This window comes from Pantherophis guttatus, chromosome 4 (assembly GCF_059756535.1).
Source record: "Pantherophis guttatus breed Tessera chromosome 4, ASM5975653v1, whole genome shotgun sequence".
NCBI classification, from domain to species: domain Eukaryota; kingdom Metazoa; phylum Chordata; class Lepidosauria; order Squamata; family Colubridae; genus Pantherophis; species Pantherophis guttatus.
In genome coordinates, this window is record NC_142066.1 from 99786888 (window position 1) to 99810822 (window position 23935).

The 23935-nt window shown below is 39.2% G+C and overlaps 1 long non-coding RNA gene across 1 annotated transcript; it reads left to right on the forward strand.

The window, feature by feature from the left end:
- Positions 1 to 3855: 3855 nt before the first annotated feature.
- LOC148114260 (uncharacterized) lies at positions 3856 to 22466 on the forward strand. Its single transcript, XR_015733947.1, has 2 exons — positions 3856 to 4097; positions 21495 to 22466. It is a non-coding gene; the product is annotated as an uncharacterized LOC148114260 (long non-coding RNA).
- The last annotated feature ends 1469 nt before the right edge of the window (positions 22467 to 23935 follow it).

Sequence of the window (23935 nt, forward strand, 5' to 3'; positions counted from 1 at the left end):
TTGATTTCTTGGTTTTGGGGTTCTTTCTGTAATTTAGATTTTGCTTTTTCTAATTTTCCTTGGAGCTCTGCAAGTTGATTCTTTGTATTTCTATTTTTCCTTATTGTGTATGCTATTGATAAACTTCTTATATAAGCTTTCGTTGTATTCCATAAATTTTGAGTTGTAGTTTCTTCATCCCAATTTTCTTTTAAAAACAGGCTTAATTCTTTTGTTGAGTATTGAATAAAATTCTTCTCTTTCACTATCCTTTGGTTCATGGTCCATCTCCCTCTCCTCCTGACTTCTCCTTTCCAACTGATTTTTAATGGATTGTGGTCAGCCCAGGAATTGGCTTCAATTTCTATTTCTGCAATGTCTTTCCCTGTTTCTGGGTCCATCCATGCCATATCTATCCTTGACCATGATTTTTGGGGGTTAGAGAAGAAGGTATATTGCTTTTTTTGTGGGTTAATTTCTCTCCATGTATTTTTAAGTTAAATTCCTGGGCCAATTCAAAAAATGCAGGTAGTAATATTTTCCTTTCATGATTTTTCTTTTTTCCAGTTTTGTAGTCTTTTTTAGGGTCTGCCACCGCATTGAAGTCACCTAATATGCATAAGTTATCTACTTTTAATTCTATTAGTTATTTGTGTAACTTATTATAGTATTCTCTCTGATGTATGTTTGGTGCATAAATGACTACAAGTACAAATATTCTTTTTTGTTTTATTGAGATTTCAATCATTAGTGTCCTTCCCTCATTATCTGCATACATTTGTTTGGGATTTAACCTTTCCTTTATATAAACTGCTATCCCTCTTTTTTTTGTTTCTGCCAATGCTACAAATAATTTCCCTAGTTTAGGGGCTTCCAAAAAAAACACTTTTCCCTTTTGGAATGTGCATTTCTTGTAGGCATATTATTTCCATGTTCACTTTTTGGAGTTTAGTAATTGTTTGTCTTTGTTTTATTGGTGCATTCAATCCATTTATGTTGATTGATATTAAATTCACCTCCTTCTCCATTAAATTACTTATTTGTCCTTCCTACTTCCCTTTTTTGCATTACTCCCCTCTGCTGTCTTGTTCTTACCCCCTCTCTGTATTGGTTTCTGGTCTCTAACTGCTCTTCCGATCCTCAATTTGATTCGTTTTCTTCTTGACTTTTGGATTCTAATTCCTCTCTACTTTCTAATTCTTCTCCAAAGTTTTGTTCACTCAATTCCTGAGCCTTTTCTACCATATCTATTCTATTTTTTTTGTCTTCCCAGGTTATTAACATGCCTTCTGGTATTAACCATCGGAACATGATTCTATGATTGGTCAATTTAGCAGAGAGGAATTGATAATTCCTCAGTTGCTCACGAATTCTTTTGGGTAATTGTTTTAGTATTATGATCTCCTTCCCTTTAAACATCAGTTTATCTTCCCTTGTCTTTTTATAAATTTTGTCATGAATTGATTTCTTTATGAATCTGACGTGAATTTCACGTGGTAGTCTATGTCATTTTGCATAATTTGTATAAATTTGGTAAACCTCATCAATACTGTTCCCTAATTCCTGTCTATCTATATGTAGGGGTTCTGCTAATAATTCCACTATGAGTTTATATAGATCCTCTTCTCTGTTTTCTACCACTTTTTGAAATCTTAAGTAATAGGAGGATCTCTCTAACTCAGAATGGATCACTGTCTCTTCCAACTCCTTTTTCTCCATTTCCCATCTCTCTTTTATAGCTTCCAGTTCCTTTTCAGTTCTCTCTACTTTAATCTCTATTACGTTTATTTTTTTGTTCATTATTTACTATTGATTCCTGAATCTTTTCCATTTTGTCATCCAATTTTCTTATGTCTCCCTTCACCTCACCCATATCCTCTTTCATTTCTTCATGATTGTTTTGCATTGTTTCCTGCAGTTTCATCATGACCTCTTGAATCATATTCAAAGAGGTCTGCATGTTTTGCATGGCTGTTGCTGTTCCTAGTTTTTCAGAAGATGGCATATCTGTTATTAATTTCTGCCCTTCAGGTGAAGCTGTCACAGGGGTTGTCTTTTTTACTGTTTTTGTGATTGTAGCTGTATTTGACATTTTAATTTTTTGTAGAAGGGTATTCCACAGCACCATATATATCTAAGATTTTACCCCAAGTTGTATCTATATTTCTTTCTATTTCTAATCTTTCTTCTTAATCTTAAATCAATATAGAATATGGGATTTTCAATAGCAATAGCAATTATCAATAATATCAGTTCACAATTAATTTCAGGTCTATACAGTGAGAAAGTAGATGTATTTCCTATTATTAAATTAATTAAATTATTAAACAAAATCTAGAAGAAAAGGAAGGAAAAGTTAAGTCAATAGGGAGGATCATCAAATGTTGAAGAAGGGAGGGGAATCACATATAGTGAAAATTATATAACAATATTTAGTATTATCTATATTAAATCTTAGCTAACAAGTTCCAGAGTTACATTAAAAAAAATTGGATTAACTATAAATTTCAAATCTCATACAGATATATTAAGAATCCTTTACCAGTCAATATATTGGTTTATTTAATATCTCCAGTCAATAAGTCTTCTTCCAGTGAATCAACATTCTTTCTTCTTCAATCACTTTCACAATTCTCCCCTTTTTTTCTTCCTGTTCTCCAAATTTAAAGATGGCAGCTTTCAATTTGCCTAGTCACTGTCACTTCCTCCATCTCTATCTCCAAAGGCTATTCTTTACTTTCTTTTTTCTCTGACCTGTTCACCACCTACACATACCTTCAGTACCTCCTCGCAGCCACAATCATAGTTCCAGCTTTCTTTGTGATTTTCTCATCAATCCAATCCACAATCCACAGTCCACAATCCTTTCTCAGCACTGCTCGCAAAGCACTTTCACTCTCCACCAATCTTCCTTCTGCTCCCACCGCTAAGGCGCCACTTTTTTCCTCTTTGGAGACTCACTTTTTCCCCTTGTCTGCCACCTGTACAGTTTCACTGAGACACTTCAGATATTTTGCTTCTTGTAAAACTCTTCTCGCCAATCCTTCTTGTTGCTTCTCACTATTCTGCTTCCTTGTTTTCCATTCGGGTCGCCATGTCTCCAGACCTGGCTCTGACAGCCGGCCTCTTCCACGCTGGATTCAGGGGGTTCCACCCTCCTTGGTGGAGGATCGCCTTTCACTCCACCACCTCTGGGCTATCCCCTTTCGTTCGCTGTCCTCTTCAAGGTTCTGCATTGATGTTATTGGCTTCCATACATGGAAAATCGGGCAGGAGAAGCGGAGATTCCAATTCCCTGCACCAGCATGCACTGCACCAGCATGATGGTATCCTGGAAGTCGTCTTGTTCTATATAATAGTGTTTGGAAAGGGAGATAGATAAATACCAATACCTTTGAAAATCCAAGCTTTAGAAATATCACTGATCAAATACTTCTGATATGCTGTGTTTTGGCATGGTGGATGAACTACACACAATCCTCCTTTAGAACAAATCAGCTTCAGTCCCTATTCCTCTACATCTCATCAAATTAATACAGGGAGGAGGAAGCAAACCCAGTTTAGAAGTGGATAATTTCCCATATCTTTCTGTTGTGCTGATTAATACTAGGGCGAGGGAGGGAAAAGGATTCCTTTAATTTTTTTTTTTTTGCTACAGAGAATTAAAGAGTAGCCTAACAAATGGAAAAATAGGACAGAAGAAAAAAAACTGTGACAAGGTTGAAAACTCCAATTTTTCATTATATAAAATACATAATATAAGTGTTTATTTCTTAAAGAAAGTGAGTTCTTTGTACTGAGATTTTAGACAAAAGAATTCTTCTCTCTGAATGAGAGGCAGGACTGCTGCTGCTGCTGGAGCATGTTTGCAGCAGCTCCTCTTGGTTTTATTTTTATTTTATCAATTTTTAGTATACCATTAGAGTCTTTTTATTTAAATAATATTTTTCAGAGATGATAACAGCATAGACCACAATACAGACAAAGTTTTGGCTGCTGAGGACTAATAAGGCATGGGGAAAAGAAAGAAGCACCATGGCACCAGCCCTGGATCTCTCCCACCAATGAAGAATGCAAAACAACCAAAAATCGACAAGCACTTTGCTGACAAGAGATTTGTAAGTAAAAATATCCCCCCTCCATTTCCAACAACCTGGAGAGGTTAGAATGCGACCTGCAAAGAGATTTGACAAAACAGCAGATACTAGACTTTCCCAATCTGGGGGGAGGGGAGCAAAATGACAGCCAGCTGTTTTCACAAACAACAAGTCCAGCTACAACCTGTACGGAGACCAAGATAAAGTCTAAAAAGTTTAATAACACACTAATTCAGAGTGTGGAGAGCTTACTGTGGGAGAATACAACAAAGTTTATGGCAAAGCAATGCCTTCTTACAGCACAAATGGTTGTTTCAATATATATATATATATTAAAATTTATATACTGCCCTTCTCCCTGAGGACTCAGGGCGGTGTACAGCCAGAATTAAAAAACATAAAATACAAATATTAAAAAACAATTAAAATATATATAAATTTGGCCCAAAATTAAAAATACAAACCAATTAAAACATTTAAAATTTCTTCTTAAACCAGCCCGGCTTGCTGGAAAAAGTGGGTTTTAAGGGCACGGCAGAAGGCACTAAGGTCTTGGATTCTCCTTATCTCTGGGGGCAACTGATTCCAGAGGGTAGGTGCCCCCACAGAGAAGGCCCTCCCCCTGAGGGTCACCAGCCTATATTGATTGGCTGATGGCACCCTGAGGAGGCCCTCTCTGTGGGAGCGCACGGGACGATGGGAGGTCGTCGGTAGCAGCAGGCGGTCTCGAAGATAGCTAGGCCTGATGCCATGGAGCGCTTTAAAGGTGATAACCAGCACCTTGAAGCGCACCCGGAAGACCACTGGGAGCCAGTGCAGCTCACACAGGAGCGGTGTTACATGGGAGCGCCATGCTGCTCCCGTCACTGTTGCATTCTGGACCAGTTGGAGCCTCCGGGTGCTCTTCAAGGGGAGCCCCATGTAGAGAGAGTAGTCAAGGCGAGAGGTGACGAGGGCATGAGTGACTGTGCACAGGGAATCCCGATCAAGAAAGGGCCGCAACTGGACTTCCGGTGGCTCCGCGGACGACGAGGACGGTCTCCATAGACCGCCAGCCACCCGATCTGTAAAAACCGCCCTGACAGCGCTAAACAGCTGTCCGGCAGTTTGAAAAAACTCTCCTTCAGGCAAAGAAGGAGAGGAGAGTCGGAGGGGGTGGGTAGAGCTCCCCGAAAGTCACTGGATTAATTCCAGGGTCTCGGAGGGTGAGAGCTCCCCAGTTCACCCCTCCCATTGCTCCGGATCGCTGGTGCCTCTATTAATCAGAGCAAGACGTCTGCGTCCAATTCTGCCGGCAAACAGTGAGTTCTAATGATTTCTAACAAGGCAGACAGAGCGGAAGCAAGAGTGCAAGCTTTCTAAAAGAAACAGAACTTAACTCCGTAAATACATTGTTGCAAACGGAGCTCTCTTGAGCTGGAGGCTGGAGAGGAAGCCTTTGTTATGGGCGGAAGGGAAAGTGAAAGTTAAAGGGAAACTGCTTGTTAAGAGCCCTCTGCCTGAAGAGTAAACTGCTGGGGATTGAGTATAGCTTGAAGAGAGGATTGTTTATTTTGGAAAAACTTTGAAACATACTTTGTAAGACTGTTTATAAGATTCTGTGGCTGCAAAAGGAAAAAACTCTTTTTAAAAATAAAATGGCTGCTAAACAACTAAAGCCACCAACTTCTAAAGGGGGAGGAGGTTCCCCTGTAGTGACTCAAAAACAACAACTTCCGGCTGATACACAGTCACAAGACCTTAAAGAATTTATAATGGGTGCCCTGAACAATCAGACAGAAATGATGAAAGAATTTTCAGAGGAGTTAAAGAAAATTAAAAGTGTGGTGGAGGAAAAACATGATGAAATAAGAGATGACATTGTTTTTGCAGTTTCAGGACTGGCTATTTATATGTTAAAGATTGAGGAGAGAGTACGGGAAATTGATGATGCTAACTTGGAGCTTGCAACTAAAGTAGGAGAGGTTATGATACAAACAGAGAAAGTGGATGACGAAATGGTTATGTTACAATACAGATCAATGGAATTTGCCCTGAGGCTGAGAGGTTTGAAAGAAAAGAGTGGTGAAAATTTAAAAGATGTTTGTTCCAATGCTTTAGCAGAGTTGATCTCAGAAAGGCCAGAAGATATGGCAATTCAAATGGACAAAATTTACAGGGTCAATTCCTGGCTGGCAAAACAAAAGCAGCTACCAAGAGATGTGGTGATTTATTTCACAACAAGGAGAGTTAGAAATGACATTCTGCAAGCTTCTTACAGAAACAAGATTAAAGTGGATGGACAAGAGCTGGTGGTCCTGAAAGAGCTTCCTCCTAAAATGTTAAGAGACAGAAAGCAGTTTGGTTTTTTGGTGAATGAACTAAGAAACCAGCAGCTCCAGTACAAATGGGATGTCCCATTTGGGATAATAGTGACATACGCTGGGCAAAGACATCACTTAAACACAGTTGGAAAGGCAAAAGATTTTTATGCCAATGTTTTAAAGGCTGGAAGGCCACCCTCACCAGGGGGTGCTAGAAAGCAATTGGAAATTATACAACAAGAGAAAGATGGAGGGCAACCACAAACTTACGCTCAAGCACTAGCTGGAGGAGCCAATTTGGAAGAAGATCTACTGTTGAGTGGGGATCCACCACCAACCCTTGAGTCATTAACGATGATACAGCTGCCAAAAGATCAATGATTGACAAGAGCTACTTACAAACAACATCTGGCACAACAGCCTCAAGATTCAACCCAACAAGTCCAAAAAACACAAGCAGTGGGAGGAGCTAGGCCAAAGTCTAAAATGGCGGAGGAGGTTCAGCTGATGCTCTCAAAGCTTGGAGCGCCCAGAGATGGCAAATAAATTTTTATCTTGGAATGTCAACGGTTTAAATTCTCCACAAAAAAGAAAGAAAATATTTTACTATTTGAAGCAATTTCAGAACGATGTCATTTGTTTGCAAGAAACGCATATTAAATCCTCAGATCAAAAGTATTTGATAAATTCGAAATTAGGTACACATTTTGTGGCATCAGCACCAGAAAAGAAAAATGGCCTAGTTATATACGTTAAAAGAGGCTTAGTGGCCAATTTAATTGAGGCTGACACTCAAGGTTGCAATCGAATTAACAACACAGAATGGGAAGCTGCTTGTAATTGGAGTATACGCACCTAATCAACAACAAGATAAATTTTATAAACTTTTACATACCAAAATATTACAATGGGATTATAGATCTTTACTTCTAATGGGTGATTGGAATGGGGTAATAAATACCCAGAAAGATAAAAAAAGTCTTTCCAAGATTTCCATGCGTGCTAAGTTGCCTAAATCTTTTTTTTTGATATTTTGGAGGATATGGAGCTCAGAAACATTTGGAGAGAAAGGAACGTATTGGAGAGTGATTTTACTTTTTTTTCAGATAGGCATCAATCTTTTTCTAGGATTGATTTTATATTAACTACAAATGATCTTTTTTCTAGGGTGAAGAGTACGAAGATATGTCCAAGAACTTTAACTGATCACAGCCCGGTTTGGGTGGAACTAGAGCAGGAAAGAGGGGAAAGGAGGTCTTGGAGGTTAAATGAGAATTTATTTAGATATGAAGATAACTTCTGTGAGCTTAAAAAACAAATGAAAGAATTTTTTGTTAACAATATGAATAAAGGAACTTCGATGGAGATGGTATGGGATGCGTGTAAGGCATATATGAGAGGAGCATTAATTTTTTTGAATAATAAATATAGACTAAAACAACAAAACTGACGGAAAGAGATAGAGGAGGAAATTAAAAAGAAAGAACAATTGCTTATAATTAACCCGGGAGATAAAAAGGCAAAAGATATGATTAATATTTTAAGAGAGCAATTTAATATGTTAATGGCTGGGCAAGTAGCAACCAGCATACAATATGCCAGACATAATACATTTTGTAATGCTAATAAACCTGGGAGATGGTTGGCTTACACGATGAAGAAAAAACAAAAATCACGTGTTATAGACAAGATAGAATTTAGAGGTAAAGAGATTTATCAACAGAATTTAATAAAAAAGGCTTTTTTGGAGTTCTATACAAAGTTATATGCTAAAGATGCAATTCAAGATGTTGATATTGATAGATATTTAAAGATGGAGATTCCTGAATTAACGCTGGAACAGAGAGAGAGATTGAACCAGCCAATAACTTCCGAGGAAATTGTTGGGGCAATTAAACAATTAAAAATAGGTAAGGCTCCGGGAACAGATGGACTAACAGTTGTCTATTATAAACATTTACAATCTGAAATGTTAGAACCACTCAAAATTTTATTTAATAAAATACAAGTAGGAGGAGGAGTACCACCTTCTTGGAAAACAGCCTTTGTCTCACTAATTCCAAAGGAGGACCAAAATTCCATTAAACCTGAGAATTTCAGGCCAATTTCACTTCTGAATACTGATTATAAGATTTTTGCTAAGATATTAGCTAATAGATTAATGCCAGTTATGCAACAAATAATTCATAATGATCCATCAGGGTTTATAAAAGGGAGACAAATGAGATATAATGTTAGACAAATTGTAAACTTACTGGAATATTTGGAAAAAAATAATCAAGTCCCTGCAGCGTTTATATTTTTGGATGCAGAGAAGGCATTTGATCGTTTGAACTGGCAATTTTTGTTTAAAATAATAGAGAAAATGCACTTTGGGGAATATTTCACACAATCAATTAGAGCGATATATCAGCAGCAAACAGCACAAATTATAGTTAATGGAGGTTTAACAGAGGCTTTTAAAATTGAGAAAGGAACAAGGCAGGGGTGTCCTCTGTCCCCACTACTATTTATTTTGACTTTGGAGGTACTATTGAACAAGATACGTGATTCAGAAAAATTGAAGGGTATTGTAATTAGACAACAAGATTATAGATTAAGAGCATTTGCAGATGACTTGGTTATTACCTTATCCCAACCTATAGAGTCAGCTCCATATATATTGGATATAATTGATCAATACGGGAAAGTATCAGGATTTAAAGTTAACTCACATAAGACAAAGATGATAGTTAAAAATATGACTATACTTGAAAGAGATAAACTAGCAAGATTAACAGATTTTGAAATAGTTAAAAAGGTTAAATATCTAGGGGTATACATAGCAGCTTCAAATACAAAATTATACAAAAACAATTATGAGGTTCTTTGGCAGAAGGTACAGAAGGATATGGAAAATTGGAAAAAATTACAGTTGTCTTTATTGGGAAGAATTGCAGCAATTAAAATGAATGTCTTACCTAGATTTTTATTTTTGTTCCAAATGATACCTGTGCTTAAGAAAGATGAAAATCTGAGAGAATGGCAGAAAGGTGTTAATACTTTTATTTGGGCTGGGAAAAAACCCAGAATAAAAATGAAAATTATACAAGATACACGTGAAAGAGGGGGTCTCAAAATGCCTAATTTAAGATTATATTATGAAGCAGCGGTTTTATCACAAATTAGTGATTGGTTTAATTTAACTGAGGGGAGAATTTTGAATTTAGAAGGTTATGATTTGTTATATGGATGGCATGTCTATTTGTTATATGACAAAAAAGTGGATAAAGTATTTAAGGTTCATATATTAAGAAATGCTTTGTTAAGGGTTTGGAAAAAATATCAATATAAGTTAAATTATAAGATACCTTTATGGGCAAATCCTAGACATGCAATAGAAAATATAAGTATAGAACAAAAACAGGAGGTGATTACCTATAAAGAGCTTCTTATTATGGAAAGGGGGTTAATGTATTTGAAATCTTTAGATATACTGAGAGAAGAAGGTATAATTTATACATGGTTTCAGTATGGTCAACTTCAAGCTAGATGGAAGGAAGATCAAAAAACTGGCTTTGTGCAAAATGAGGAGAATTTGGTAAAATAAATTAGAGATCAAAAACAAATGCATATTAAAAGGTTGTATAATGTTTTATTGGAAATAGATTCTGAGACGGAATTGGTTAAAGACTGTATGATTAAATGGGCACAAAATTTTCAAGAGCCAGTAATGATGGAGACTTGGGAAAAGATTTGGATTAGAAATGTGAAATTTACACAAGCACAAAATTTAAGAGAAAATTTTTATAAAATGTTTTATAGATGGCATTTAGATCCTAAAAAATTATCAGGTATGTATTCTAATGTGCAAGCTAAATGTTGGAGATGTGACTGTGATGATGCAACTTATTATCATATATGGTGGACTTGTAGAAAAATCAAAGCATTTTGGATAAAGATTTGGTGGGTGATGCAGAATATTCTTAAAAAGAGACTGAAATTTACTCCACAGTTGTTCTTACTGGGTATAACTACGGACTGTACAGTTGCAGAGACTAAATTGATTTTGAACTTGATAACAGCAGCAAGATTGTTGGTAGCACAACACTGGAAGAAGAACTTTTTGCCTACTATTGATGATTGGATATTGAAAGTAACTAATTTAGCTGAAATGGCTAAAATTTCAGCGTATCTGAAGGATCACACACAAGAAAGGTATATACAGGACTGGAGAAGATGGATTGATTATATACAAAATAAGTATCAGACCAAAAAATATCAAATAGCTTATGAATGATCTCTTTTATTTGTATAAGCGTTATATAAGTGATATTAGAAGTATTATGTTTAAGAAATAGGATTTTATATATGGGGGGTTAAGAATTTTTTTTAGGGGGTGTTAGTTTAATGATTGGTTATGCAATTTAGTTTATTGTTAAAGGTCAATAGAAATACCTTGTGTTCTGCTCTGGGAAGTCGGGGGGGAGGGGGGGTTGGGAGGGGGGTTGTGGGGAAATTGTGTTTGTTTTAAAACTTTTTCAATAAAAAAAAAAAGAAAGGGCCGCAACTGGCGAATCAGGCGAACCTGACAAAAGGTCCCCCTGGTTACAGCTGTCAGATGTTCCTCCAAGGACAGCTGCATATCCAGGAGGACTCCCAGATTGCGAGCCCTTTCTGTGGGGGCCAAAGACTCTCCCCCAATAGTCAGTGATGGAGTCAACTGACTATATCGGGATGCCGGGAGCCACAGCCACTCAGTCTTGGAAGGGTTGAGCTTGAGCCTGTTCCTCCCCATCCAGATCCGCACAGCCTCCAGGCACTGGGACATCACTTCAAGGGCATCATTGGGGTGGCCTGGGGTGGAGATGTACAGCTGGGTGTCATCAGCGTACTGGTGGTATCTCACCCCGAAGCCACGGATGATCTCGCCCAGTGGCTTTACATAAATGTTGAACAGAAGGGGCGAGAGGACCGATCCCTGCGGCACTCCACAGATGAGAGGCCTCGAGGTCGACCTCTGCCCCCCTGCCAACACAAACTGCGACCGGTCGGAGAGAAAGGAGGAGAACCACCGCAACACGGTGCCTCCCACCTCCAACTCTTTCAGCTGGTGCAGCATGATACCATGGTTGATGGTATCAAAAGCCGCTGAGAGATCTAACAGGACCAGAACAGAGGAGCAACCCCTGTCCTGAGCCCTCCAGAGATCATCAACCAATGCGACCAATGCCGTTTCCGTGCTGTGCCCAGACCTGAAACCTGACTGGAACGGATCTAGATAAGATGTTGCCTCCAGGAATTGTGGGAACTGTCACGCGACCACACTCTCCACAACCTTCGCCATGAAGCGAAGGTTGGAGACAGGACGGTAGTTGGCCAATATTGCCGGATCCAGGGACGGCTTCTTGAGGAGAGGCCTCACCACCGCCTCTTTCAAGGCAGCAGGGAAGTAACCCTCACTCAACGAAGCGTTGATAACACCCTGGAGCCAGCCTCGTGTAACCTCCCGGGAAGCCAGTACCAACCAGGAGGGACACGGGTCCAGTAAACATGTGGCCGCACTAAGTCTCCCCAAAATCCTGTTGACATCATCGGGAGTCACAGCGTCAAACTCCTCCCAGATAACATTCTCAAGACTATTCCTCGTCATTTTGAGTAACTAATTTGAGTAACTAATAACCATCCAACATGATGTAGAGATACTGAAAAAAGATATAGCTGTTTTTCTGCAAGCACAACATCAGGCTATAGGCACCCCCACTAAAGTCTTGGGTAAATCCCATACTCAGGATAAGGAAGTGGAAAAAGAGCAAATACCCAGGGAAACAATTAAAGAGCCTGCCAAAAAGTGGAAGCCCACTCAGAAAAACAGTCCTTCTCCAGACAAGGTATCAAGAAGAGGAGGTATTAATAGAGCAGTTTCATTGGAAGACGGTGAAGCATCTCCCCCACAATTACAGCAATCACATCGCTCACTACAAACACATCAGGTTGCGCTTAGAATCCATATGAACAGAATTAATCCTGATGCTGGATTACCAAGAGTGCTATACTTAGCTGAACTAAGCCAGCTTCTTCACTGTCACTGGGGGCAGATTGATTTCCGTGCTGCGGAATGGCTTCCTGAGGCCCCAAATTGGAAGCGGATAGTTCTATCTTTCAAGCAACCCACCCTACCACTGATGCTATTCAAGATGAAGGCACATCTAGCCTCCTTTCAAATCTTTCCCATCAGAGTTTGAGGTTAAACCCTCAATTGTTAACATGCGAGCTTCCAAAGTTGCTGTCTCTTCTGCATTTTCAACCTGGGAAAAGAGAGAGGAAGAAAGTGGGAGTAAGCCAGCCTTGTCCAGCGAAGATGTACTTAACAGCACAGAAACCAGTCTCATTAATGCTTTTGGTGCTCTCCCAAGGAAAGAACAAGATAACATACTATTCAAGTTATAAAATTGAAAGAAATCCTTATTAGACATAATCAACATAGCTGAACTGCTTATTGATCTGGTTTCCCCTATAATTGAGCCTCTTACTTTTCCCCCAGGGTGCAAGGGTTTGCATGAATATGAGAGCATGGAAAACAGAAGCCAAGACATACAGGGGCCATTAGAAGCCCCAGTAGAGAAGGAGATGTTAGCATCCTTATGTGATTATCCTATGATACCTTTAGCACCATATCAAGAAATTGAGAGAGGGCCTACGTCAGTGTCATCAGCTCAAAGCTGAATGGAGCATGACTGAATAACCTCCTGCTCTACACCTAGAGAAGAGGCATCGGAATGGCAAGCCTTGTTAGCTGGTGCTAAATCCTTTTATCCTGAACAATTTTACCAGGAGTTGACACAGAATTTCGATGGGGCACCCCTCTTTTTAGAGAAGGCCAATTTTGTGTGGATGACACCTCAAGCCATTGCAACAACCATACAACTTCCCTTTGTATAAATAAAATTTCCTGATGACGTGCAAAAGAGGATCCCCTCTCCATCATAACCTGAAATATAGCGGGTTGGACTGTTCCATCAAAAGACCAACTTTTTTTTATATCAAATTTTTATATCACAATTTGGCATTCTCTTCTTACAGGAAACCTGGGCCTTCGCAGAGATACAGTTAGATGGTTATTGGATTAACTCTATCCCAGCTGTCCCAAGTAAGATGGGTGGGAGAGCTAAAGGGGGCATTGTGACATTAGTGAATACATCCTTGCAATTTAAATATGTATCACTGCCACCTTTGCAGACTACCTTATTCTTATTTAAACAGGTGGAGATTTTGTTTTTTAATATCTACATTCCCCCACTCAATAAGAATAATTTGATCAACAAGATTTGGGATGGTATAGAAGATTTTATCCTGGGCTGTTTAGATAAATACCCTAAGCAGCAATAATTATTGGGGGGACTTAAACGCTAGGATGGGCCCAAATGAACAAGCATTATTTAATCAATTTAAGATCAATTATGATGAGAACGTACCAGGAGAACCCCTGCATCCCAGACAATTTAAAGACACTAAGGCAAATCAGGCAGATCTGTGTGTAAGACTGATGACTGTACGCTTGGACCTTTGTATCATGAATGGTTCCACTTGGGTGACTACCCAGCAGACTATACTTATCAGGGAGAAGGAAGAAAATCCACAGTTGATTACTGGATAACATCATACGACCTCTTGAAGTTGGAGGTATATTCGCATCTGGAAAGCGATCACGATTCATTTATCTTTACTCTTACATTACACCAGAAATTACTAAGGGCTGGCTCAATCTACCTACCCAGATTAAAGAGCCAAAATACCCAGGTAAAAATTAAATGGACCGAGAAAAATGCAAAGAAAGTTAGTAAATGGATGTTAATTTCAGAAACCATAGAATTACATACATCTCTACTAAGAAATAAGTTTGAAGGACTATACTTAGAGGAATTTGAAACTTTAATTTCAAATTTGAAATCGGTTCCCACTAACAGAATACTAGCTCACTCCAAAAAGCCAGTTTTAAAGAACAAAAAAATGGTTTGATAGAGATTGTGTGCAATTAAAAAGGATATATAATAAGGAGTACAGAAAAAGTAAAAATGACTCTTCTGAGGATCACCCTCACTTCTTAAAACAGTTGAAGGCACAATATAAGACCCTCCTAAAAGAAAAGAAAAGTGCGGCTTTGAAGGAGTCTTGGCAGAGATTAATTACATCAGTCAGGACAAAAAATACATCCCTTTTTTGGTACATCACCAGAGGATTGGGGAAATCCCCCTTACCCCCAACTAATCAGGTACCGATTCAGGCCTGGGAAGAATATTTTAGAGAGTTATATACAGATCCTGACTATGTAACTAAGGAGAGCCAAATTAGTTTGGACCAAACTGCTTATTGGCCCCGTTACACCAGAAGAGATATCCCGGTTGATTGGAACCCTTAAGGCTAATAAGGCACCTGGTGCTGATAATGTCCTCCCAGAAATAATAAAAAAGAATACCAGTTGCTATTCTTTTAGCATCTCTGTTTACATTTATACATAAAATGGCCGTATGCCAAGAGATTGGGGATTATTATAGAGATTGGATAATTATTATACCAATCTATAAAAACGGTAATAGAAATGATCCAGGCAACTATAGACCCATTAGTCTTCTGAGTGCTATTAGTAAATTGTATGGTAAACACCTAAACTATAAACTTCAGGATTGGCTAATTTCAGGGGGAATAATCAAAGATGAACAAGCCAGTTTTAGGGAAGGAAAATCTATGGTGGATCATATCCTGATACTTCACCATCTGGTGCAAAAATATACGTACAAAAAAAAAATCCTCTCTCTATGTGGCCTTTCTTGATTTTAAGCAGGCCTTTGATTCAATATCCAGGAACACCCTACGGGAGAAATTAAAATGCACTACAATCGATAAACGCCTCCTTTTCCTCATACAAAAATTGTATGCCAATTCCACCTTAAAAATGAGTTGTAATCCTCAAGAGACTTTAACCGGCCCAGTAAGGGTTCAAAAAGGGATACAGCAGGGCTGCATCCTGTCCCTCTCCCTTTTTGACTTCTATATTAACCCCGATTGATCTCTTTCAGAACCCTACATCCTCCTAACGTAGCACAACATAAAATCCTGATTCTCCTATATGCCGACGATGCTGCTATTATTTCACAAACTCCCATAGGACTGAAGAGAGCAATTAGGGCAACACTTTTTGTAGGCAGAACAAGTTGGTCCTTAACTTTGATAAATCAAAAAATTTAGTTTTTGCTAAAAGACCCAGACAATACTCCTGGAAAATTGAAGGACACAGATTGGGACAGGTTAGGACATTTAGATACCTTGGGGTGCTCTTCCATTCGCAAGGGACATGGAAGGGACACCTGGAGCAGACATTGCAAGCAGCCAATAGGTCATCAAATGCAATTAAACACTTCTTTTATACAGGCGGAGGTCAATTAGTACCTGCTGCCTTAAAAGTTTTTGAGGCCAAAAACTTTATGGGGCACAAACAGGAATCCTTGCAAAGAAAAACTTGCTAGAAACCATACAAACCAAATTCCTGCAAGCCATCTTAGCTGTACCCAAAGGAACTCCAAATGCCCAGCTAAGAATTGAGACAGGTATGCCTCAAATTCAGGTAAGAGCCTGGAAGATGATGATCATTTATTGGCTAAAAATTCATTTCTTTCCAGAGGGACTGTCCCTGCTAGTGTTGACTGACAACTTCCCCTCACCCTGGAAACAGGAGATAGACCACAAGCTGGGCTCTTATGGGCTCTCATCGGTATTCTTAATGTTCCTAGGCTTTGATAAAGCAAATCAAGTAGTAATTGATAGAATGAAGGACATGAAGTTCCAAGAAGAACTAAATAGGTTGCCTCTCCACAGTAGGGACAGAATCAAGCAGGATGAGTGGAAATCAGCAAGATATCTAAATGATCTGATCTTCCCAAAACAAAGAATAGCTTTCTTCAGAGCCAGATTTAATATTCTCCCCTCAGCACTTCTCCAGGGTAGGTACAAGAGAATACCAATAGCAGAACGGGTATGTATATGTGGAAAAGGAGAAGTCTAAGATATCTCACATGTTTTATTGTACTATGAGTTATACAGAGTATGTAGATCAATATATATTCTCCCCTTACTAGAGAGATTGCCAGGGAGGACAGATGACTTTTATGTAGGCTTTCTCCTCCAAGACTCAAACCTGGCTACTTTGCGGGCAGTGGCAAAATTCTGTGTCACTGCAATGTCCTCAAGAAAAAAATTGGTTACAGAATTATAGATGTCAACTGGTGCCAATTTTTTTGAGTTATCTATAACAATTTTTGGAAAAATACATTTACTCACATACTTAATTTACTCATGTAAATTAGGGAGTGACCCTAAAAGTTTGAGATCATGTATTTTCATAACAGGGATGTTATTATTTACGATTAATGTCAGTGTTATTTTTAATTTATTATATGTCCATTGCTGGTCAATGACCGTAATAAAGTTTATATTCTAGTCTTCTCTCTGAATTATCAGTGCAAATGACCATAGGGGATGTGACCTGATCACAAGATAAAAATTGGAACACAATGAGTCTTTACTAATTAGACCTTGGGCCATATCAAAGTGCAAAGTTCCAGAAACAAATTATTACTAAAATTTGATAAAAGCAATTTAAAATGGAGTTGGATAAAATACAATTTAAAATGAAATTGGAATAAAATATAGTCTAAAATGAAATTGGAATAGAATACAACAATTTAAGATATAGATAAAATATCATAAAATTATACTCCAGTGTTACTCCTGCAATCTACCCCAATCAGTCCCACATATACACATCTCAACTGAATCATTTTGTTTAAGAACTGTGCTGTGTTAAATGTTATTTTCAGATTCTGGCCACACATAAGGTAAGTTGTTTTGATATGGGGATCCCAATGGGTCATTCGTTTGGTATATAGACCAAGGTACCTGTCTCTCACCCTCTTGTACAGGCAACAATCAAATAGGATGTGAACCAGGTCTTCTACCTCTGCTGCTCCACAAATACAGAGACATTCATTGTAGGGTATAGAATGGAAACTCCAATATCTGACCATTGTGTCAAGCTGTTCAAATCTCGCTTGCGTAAATATCTTCCTTAGATGTTTGGCAGTTGTAATTTCAAATTGTTGTCTATTTGAAAAGTATGTTTGTATTTGCTCAACCATTTCAAGTTACCCACCTTACTAAGGATAGCTATGTCATCTTGTGTTTCTATATCCTTAATTCTTTGGGCAGCTCTTTTTTTAAATCATTCTCCTGTTACACAAGAGACAGGAAGGCCACAGCTTCTTACAACATTTTGTTTTGTAAGAAGCTGTGATTAGAACTCAAAAGACAGTGATCTAGAAATAAATTATTCACTTAATAAACAGTAAATATTTAATTTGGGAAGAGATTCTATGGCTGTATGTTCTTCTAAACCTAATTTCTGGTTTTGGATTGGACTATACAAACACAGTTCATAAAACACTAGAGAAACACTTGTGAAACTCTATTAAACTAATAATGTGTTCGAGAATTTATTGCAGTTGTGGTAAAACTCCCCTGAAGTGAAAAGAACAAGGTCAAACAACAAGGTCAGTTTATGATATTAGGCTGATGATCATCAAGTGCCTTAGCAAATTGTTATTATTAAAACGTCATTCTCTTTGGGAAATGTCAAAGCATTATTGTTTTATTTTTTTTTCTTTAATCAGATTAGAATTTTAAGCTTTTCGAACAGAAAGCAAAGTTTGTGCAATTATATTGGAAAATTTTGATTATTGGTATGCTTTCATAAATGCTAGGAAGGTAAGTGACCTTAGTAACATTCAAATATAGGACAGTCAGATGAAGGGAATGGAACATTTTTTAATCTTCCATTCAGAGAATTTTTTAAAATCTTCCATTCAGTTGTATCCAATTTTTAGAGACTGTCTGGACAAGTCCCTGAAGTTTTCCCAACAACATTTTTTAGAAATGGTTTTCTATTGCCTCCTTCCTAGGGTTGACAAAAAGTGACTGAGCCAAACTCACCCAGTTGGCTTCATGCCCAGATGGGACTAGAACTCATGACCTTTCATTTAAAACTGCCAGAATGGCCAGTTACAAAACATATTGGAAATTGAAGTTCGACATTGCAAGGATTTCACTGAAAAATGCTATTATGTTTGGAAAAGGAAGGAAAAGGAAACCAGGTGTCAGCTCTGGTGTGCCAACCAGCCCGGAGCTGCCATTCGGGGAGGGGGGGCGGACATCAGAGACGACCACAGAGGAGGGGAGGCTGCATGCTGTTTCACTGACCTACTGGAGACCGAGATGGACAGCAACGAGGCTTCCTGTCATCCCATACAGCTGGGAGATGGTTGTGCAGTGATGACATAAACCAGGGAAGCAATAGAAGCTGATAGAGTCGTTCCCTGCCTCCCTCTTTCATCTCTACAGCACCCTTTGTCACTGCCAAGCTCTAGCTATTGCTAAAGCATGAACTGAGCCCTTGTCCCCAGGCAGCCCTACCCTGAGGGGCAAGGCATAGACTGAATTCCAAGCGCACCCACATTAGCACAATACTTTCAGGTCACATGGGAGGGCTGGCCATTCAAGATTGGGTAACAAGGGTTGGATGCATGGGTGAAATGTATAAATGATGATAGGAAGTCCAGGCAGATAGCCCTAACAATATTTTCATTTGAATGGTCAGTACATGCCAGAAATAAAAGGCAGCAGCAGAAAACCAGATTTGTTTTGTTTGTGTCCTTTATTATTGTTCTCGAACTACTAATCAAGGCTGGGGATGAATGGAAAACAGCCTTCAATTGTCCCCTAGGCAGCTACCAATTCTGTGTCATGCCATTTGGGTTGCAGGGCGCCCCAGCGGTGTTCATGCAGTTCATCAATGAGGTACTGCATGAACACCTGTATAAAGGGGTGCGCACCTTTTTAGACAATATCCACATCTATACCTGCTCCATTAAAGAACATATCCATTTGATGAGAACAGTACTTTAAAAATTGTTGAACGCACACCTCTATGTGAAACTCACAAATCATCCTTGGATTACCTAAACTTTAGGATATCACCCAAAGGAGTGGAAATGGACCCTAATAAAGTCAAGGTGGTCCTGGATTGGCAAGCCCCTAAAACTAGGAAACAATTACAAAGTTTTTGGGGGTTTGCTAATTTTTACCACCATTTTATCCCCTCCTTTGCTAAGGGAGCGCTCCCTCTGACCAACTTGTTATGGACTAAACATTTAAATAAAACCCCATGTCCAGGGTATGCTCTTCAGTGGACTCCTGCGAAGGGGGTCCTCCAGCTGTGTGCATACACGTTGAAGAAATTGAATGACACTGAACGTAATTGGCCCATTTGGGAAAAGGAGGCATTTGCTGTATGGTGGGCACTGTTGACATGGAGGCACCTCTTGGAAGGTGGGAGTGTCCCCTTTGAGGTCTGGACAGATCATAAGAACCTGGAGGCTCTACAATCCCCACATAAATTATCACCAAAACAGGTTCATTGGACGTTATATTTCAAGAGATTTAATTTCCACTTAAAGTACATCCCTGGGGGAAAGAATTTCTTAGCCAATGCCTTGTCTCGTAAGCCACAATATAATAGTGAAAAAGAGGGGGTAATCCAGGCGTTAATCCTGGTGAGGGCAGCAAAACCCATTATAGGCCTGCCGACAGGGTGACATATTCTAAGTGTTTGAAGAAGAACCTACCACAGGCTATTAAAGAAACCCTCACAACTGATCCCTAGTTTCTTGGAAACCAGACGTGACTGACAAGGGGGGAGGGGTTCGCATAGAAAGGGTAAAAAATGTACGTTCCAGAAAAAATGAGACTAACTGTACTGCAACAGTGTCACAATGTATTCCAGCAGGTCACTTTGGTTTCCTAAAAACATTCCATTCACCAGTTTTGGTGGCCAAACATGCGAAAAAATATCGAGGCATATGTCCATAGCTGCGAAGTATGTATAACCATGAAGGCCAGGCCAGGAAAACCTCTGGAATGTTACAAACAGTAGCTACTCCCACACAACCATGGCAACAAATAGCCATTTGTTGGGAGTTGACCTCCCAAAGAATCAGGGCAATATGGTGATATGGACAGTCATTGACTTGTTTTCAAAGCAGGAATATTTCATTGCCTGCCTGGGGTTGCCATCAGCTAGAAAACTCGCAAAGATGTTCATAACACATGTGTATCGTCTTCATGGACTACCTCAGAAAATAACATCCAATAGGGGTGTACAGTTTACCACCAGGTTTTGGAGGAAATTCCTAGAAAGGGTGGGGTCCAACAGAGGCTCAGCTCAGCTTTCCATCCAGCAACCAACGGAGCAGTTGAAAGGACAAATGCAATGGTGGAGAGATATTTGTGCTGTTATATAAACCACCAACAATCCAACTGGGCTCACCTCCTCCCTTTTGCAGAAATTGCCTACAATAATGCAGTACATAATAGTACCGGGTTCACACTCTTCAAAATAGTGACAGAAAAAGAATTCGTACCTATACTTGAGTGTCCACCATATGACACAGAGGATATGAATATAAAAGACAGGATGAATCAAATAAAACAGGTGTGGGAAGGCGCCACGGACATGTTAAAACAGGCAGCTGATAGGTATAAACGCCAGGCAGATAAAACTCGGTGTCCCCAAACCTCTTTCTATATTGGTCAACGAGTGTTTCTAACTACTAAATATTTGAAATATCTGAAACTACCCTTACCAAGTAAAAAACTCAGACCCAGGTGATCAACCTGGTGACCGTACAACTCCAGCTACCCAAATTATTAGGGAAGACATACTCTTGCAGTCTATTATGTCCTGCTGTCTCCTCCACACTCAGGGGGATGAGAACCATGGCCCCGCTGCCAATACTAGTTGATGGTGAGCAGCATTATGAGGTGGAGAAAGTGCTAGATACGAGATAGCCCAGGGGAAAACTCCAATACCTACTATTGTGAAAGGGCTATCCCCTTGCTGAAGCTACCTGGATCCCTGAAAAAGATGTAGCTGCTCCCAAATTGGTTGCCTGATTCCATAGAAAGCACCCAGAGAAACCCAGGGGACCAATGACTCAACCTTTGTCTCACTATTGTCTTTCTGTTACAGATAGATGCTCCATGGTAGAGGGCCCGCATGTCAGCTCCGGCGTGCCAACCAGCCTGGAGCTGCCATTCAGGGGATGGACAAACATCAGAGATGACCACAGAGGAGGGGAGGCTGCACGCTGTTTCACTGACCTGCTGGAGACTGAGATGGACAGTGACGAGGCTTCCTGTCATCCCATACAGCTGGGAGTGGTTGTGCACTGATGATATCACCAGTGGAGCAATAGAAGCTGATAGAGTCACTCCCTGCCTCCCTCTTTCTTCTCTACAGCACCCTTTGTTGATGCCAAGCTCTGGCTATTGCTAAAGCATGAACTGAGCCCTTGTCCCCAGGCAACCCTACCCTGAGGGGCAAGGCATAGACTGAATTCCAAGCGCACCCACATTAGCACAACACTTCGGGGTCACATGGGAGGGCTGGCCATTCAGGATTGGGTAACAAGGGTTGGATGCATGGGTGAATGTATAAATGGTGATGGGAAGTCCAGGCAGATAGCCCTAACAATATTTTCATTTGAATGGTCAGTATGTACCAGAAATAAAAGGCAGCAGCAGCAAATCAGGTTTGTTTTGTTTGTGTCCTTTATTATTGTTCTGGAGCCTGACACCAGGCTGCTAAAGGACACGTTGGCTGGACACCATCAAAACTAACACTAGACAGAGCATTAAAAAAACTCAAAGAAGTAGTGCAAGATTGGAAGATGTGGAGAGCTGACTATAGAATAACCAAGAGTTGGATTTGACTGAATGGATATCATCATCATCATCATCATCATGATTATATAATTCACACCTGGGCTGGACTGTTTAATTCAGTAATAGCCCTAATTGGAGCAAGATGCATTTGAGGAGAGCTCTTGGAAGTTTGATACTTCTATATTCCTGGCTTTTAATGAAAAAAGAAAGAAAGAAAGAAAGAAAGAAAGAAAGAAAGAAAGAAAGAAAGAAAGAAAGAAAGAAAGAAAGAAAGAAAGAAAGACAGAAAGAAAGAAAGGAAAAGAAAAGAAAAGAAAAGAAAAGAAAAGAAAAGAAAAGAAAAGAAAAGAAAAGAAAAGAAAAGAAAAGAAAAGAACTAGTTTAGTATAATGGTTAAAAAATCAGGCTAGAAACCAGAAGAATATGAATTTTAGTTCCATCTTGGGCTGGGTGACCTTGGGCCAATCATTCTAAGCCCTAGAGAACTGATTGTTAAATTATTTGAATACCACCACTGAGGCACACATATACATACACAAAGTATCAATGAAAGAAATTGGTGTATTTTAGAACCTACTCTCCTATCATTCGCTCAAGCAATTGTACATACATTTTGATTATGTATTTATGGCCCTCTCCCAATAATATTTTATCAAAACTCTGTTCCATTACATATATCCCATAATTATCTCTATCTCTCCTGTAACTAGATTGAACTGTAGCATAGATCCACCAATCTAGCCTAATTCCTTTATCAACCAAATCTCCCCTAGACCTTAATATCCCTTGGGCATCCACAAGATCTTTATATCTAAAAATATTATCCTGTTTAAGAATTGTTGGGTATGTCATCACTTCTATTGCTGAGAACAAGGTTGGGATCTTGGTATAAAATTTTCCTCTAATTATGTCCCAGGTTTCCAGCAATATTCGCCTTAGATAATGTCTCTTGAAATACTTATACTGTTGAACTTTCTCTCTCCATAGCAGTGCATGCCAGCCGTGTTGTAGATCATGTCCTTCTAAATCTAATAAAGACCTCCTCTTCAATAACACCCAATCCTTCATCCAGGCTAGCAGTGAAGCTCGATAATATAGTTCCCAGCAGGGGAGACCGGCTGGGGGAGGAATTTGGGGTACTCGATCCCCCTAGAAAAATGGCAACAAATGTGGGGGGGAAATATTAAAATGACTATGGCAACGTCTTTTAAGGAATATGCATATAAAATGTTGTATAGGTGGCACCTCTCACCAGCAAGAATTGCTAAAATGTTTCCGGGTACATCAGAGTTATGTTGAAAATGTGGGAAAACCAGAGGTATGTATTTCCACCAATGGTGGACTTGTATAATGGTGAAGAAGTATTGGAGAAGGATTAAGAATTGGATTAAGGAAATTACTAATGTGGACCTCCAATGGAAACCTGAGATATATTTACTAGGTATTTGCCCAGAGGGGCTGAGCAAGAAAAAATGGTATCTCACTCTACATATTTTAGTCGCAGCTAGAATAGTGTTTGCCCAACAGTGGAAAGGAAAAGAGATACCAGCTAGTGCCCAAATTATAAACAAAGTATTAGAGTGCGCTGAGGCAGATAGAATGACGTATATGTTGAAAGAAAAAGAGGATTCTGAATTTTTTCAAAGTTGGGATCGTTGGTATCGGTGGTTGAATAAAAGAATTGAGATGAAGTGAGGGCCTATGTTAATATGAAGAGAGATATACTTATTTAGATTGAAAAATAAT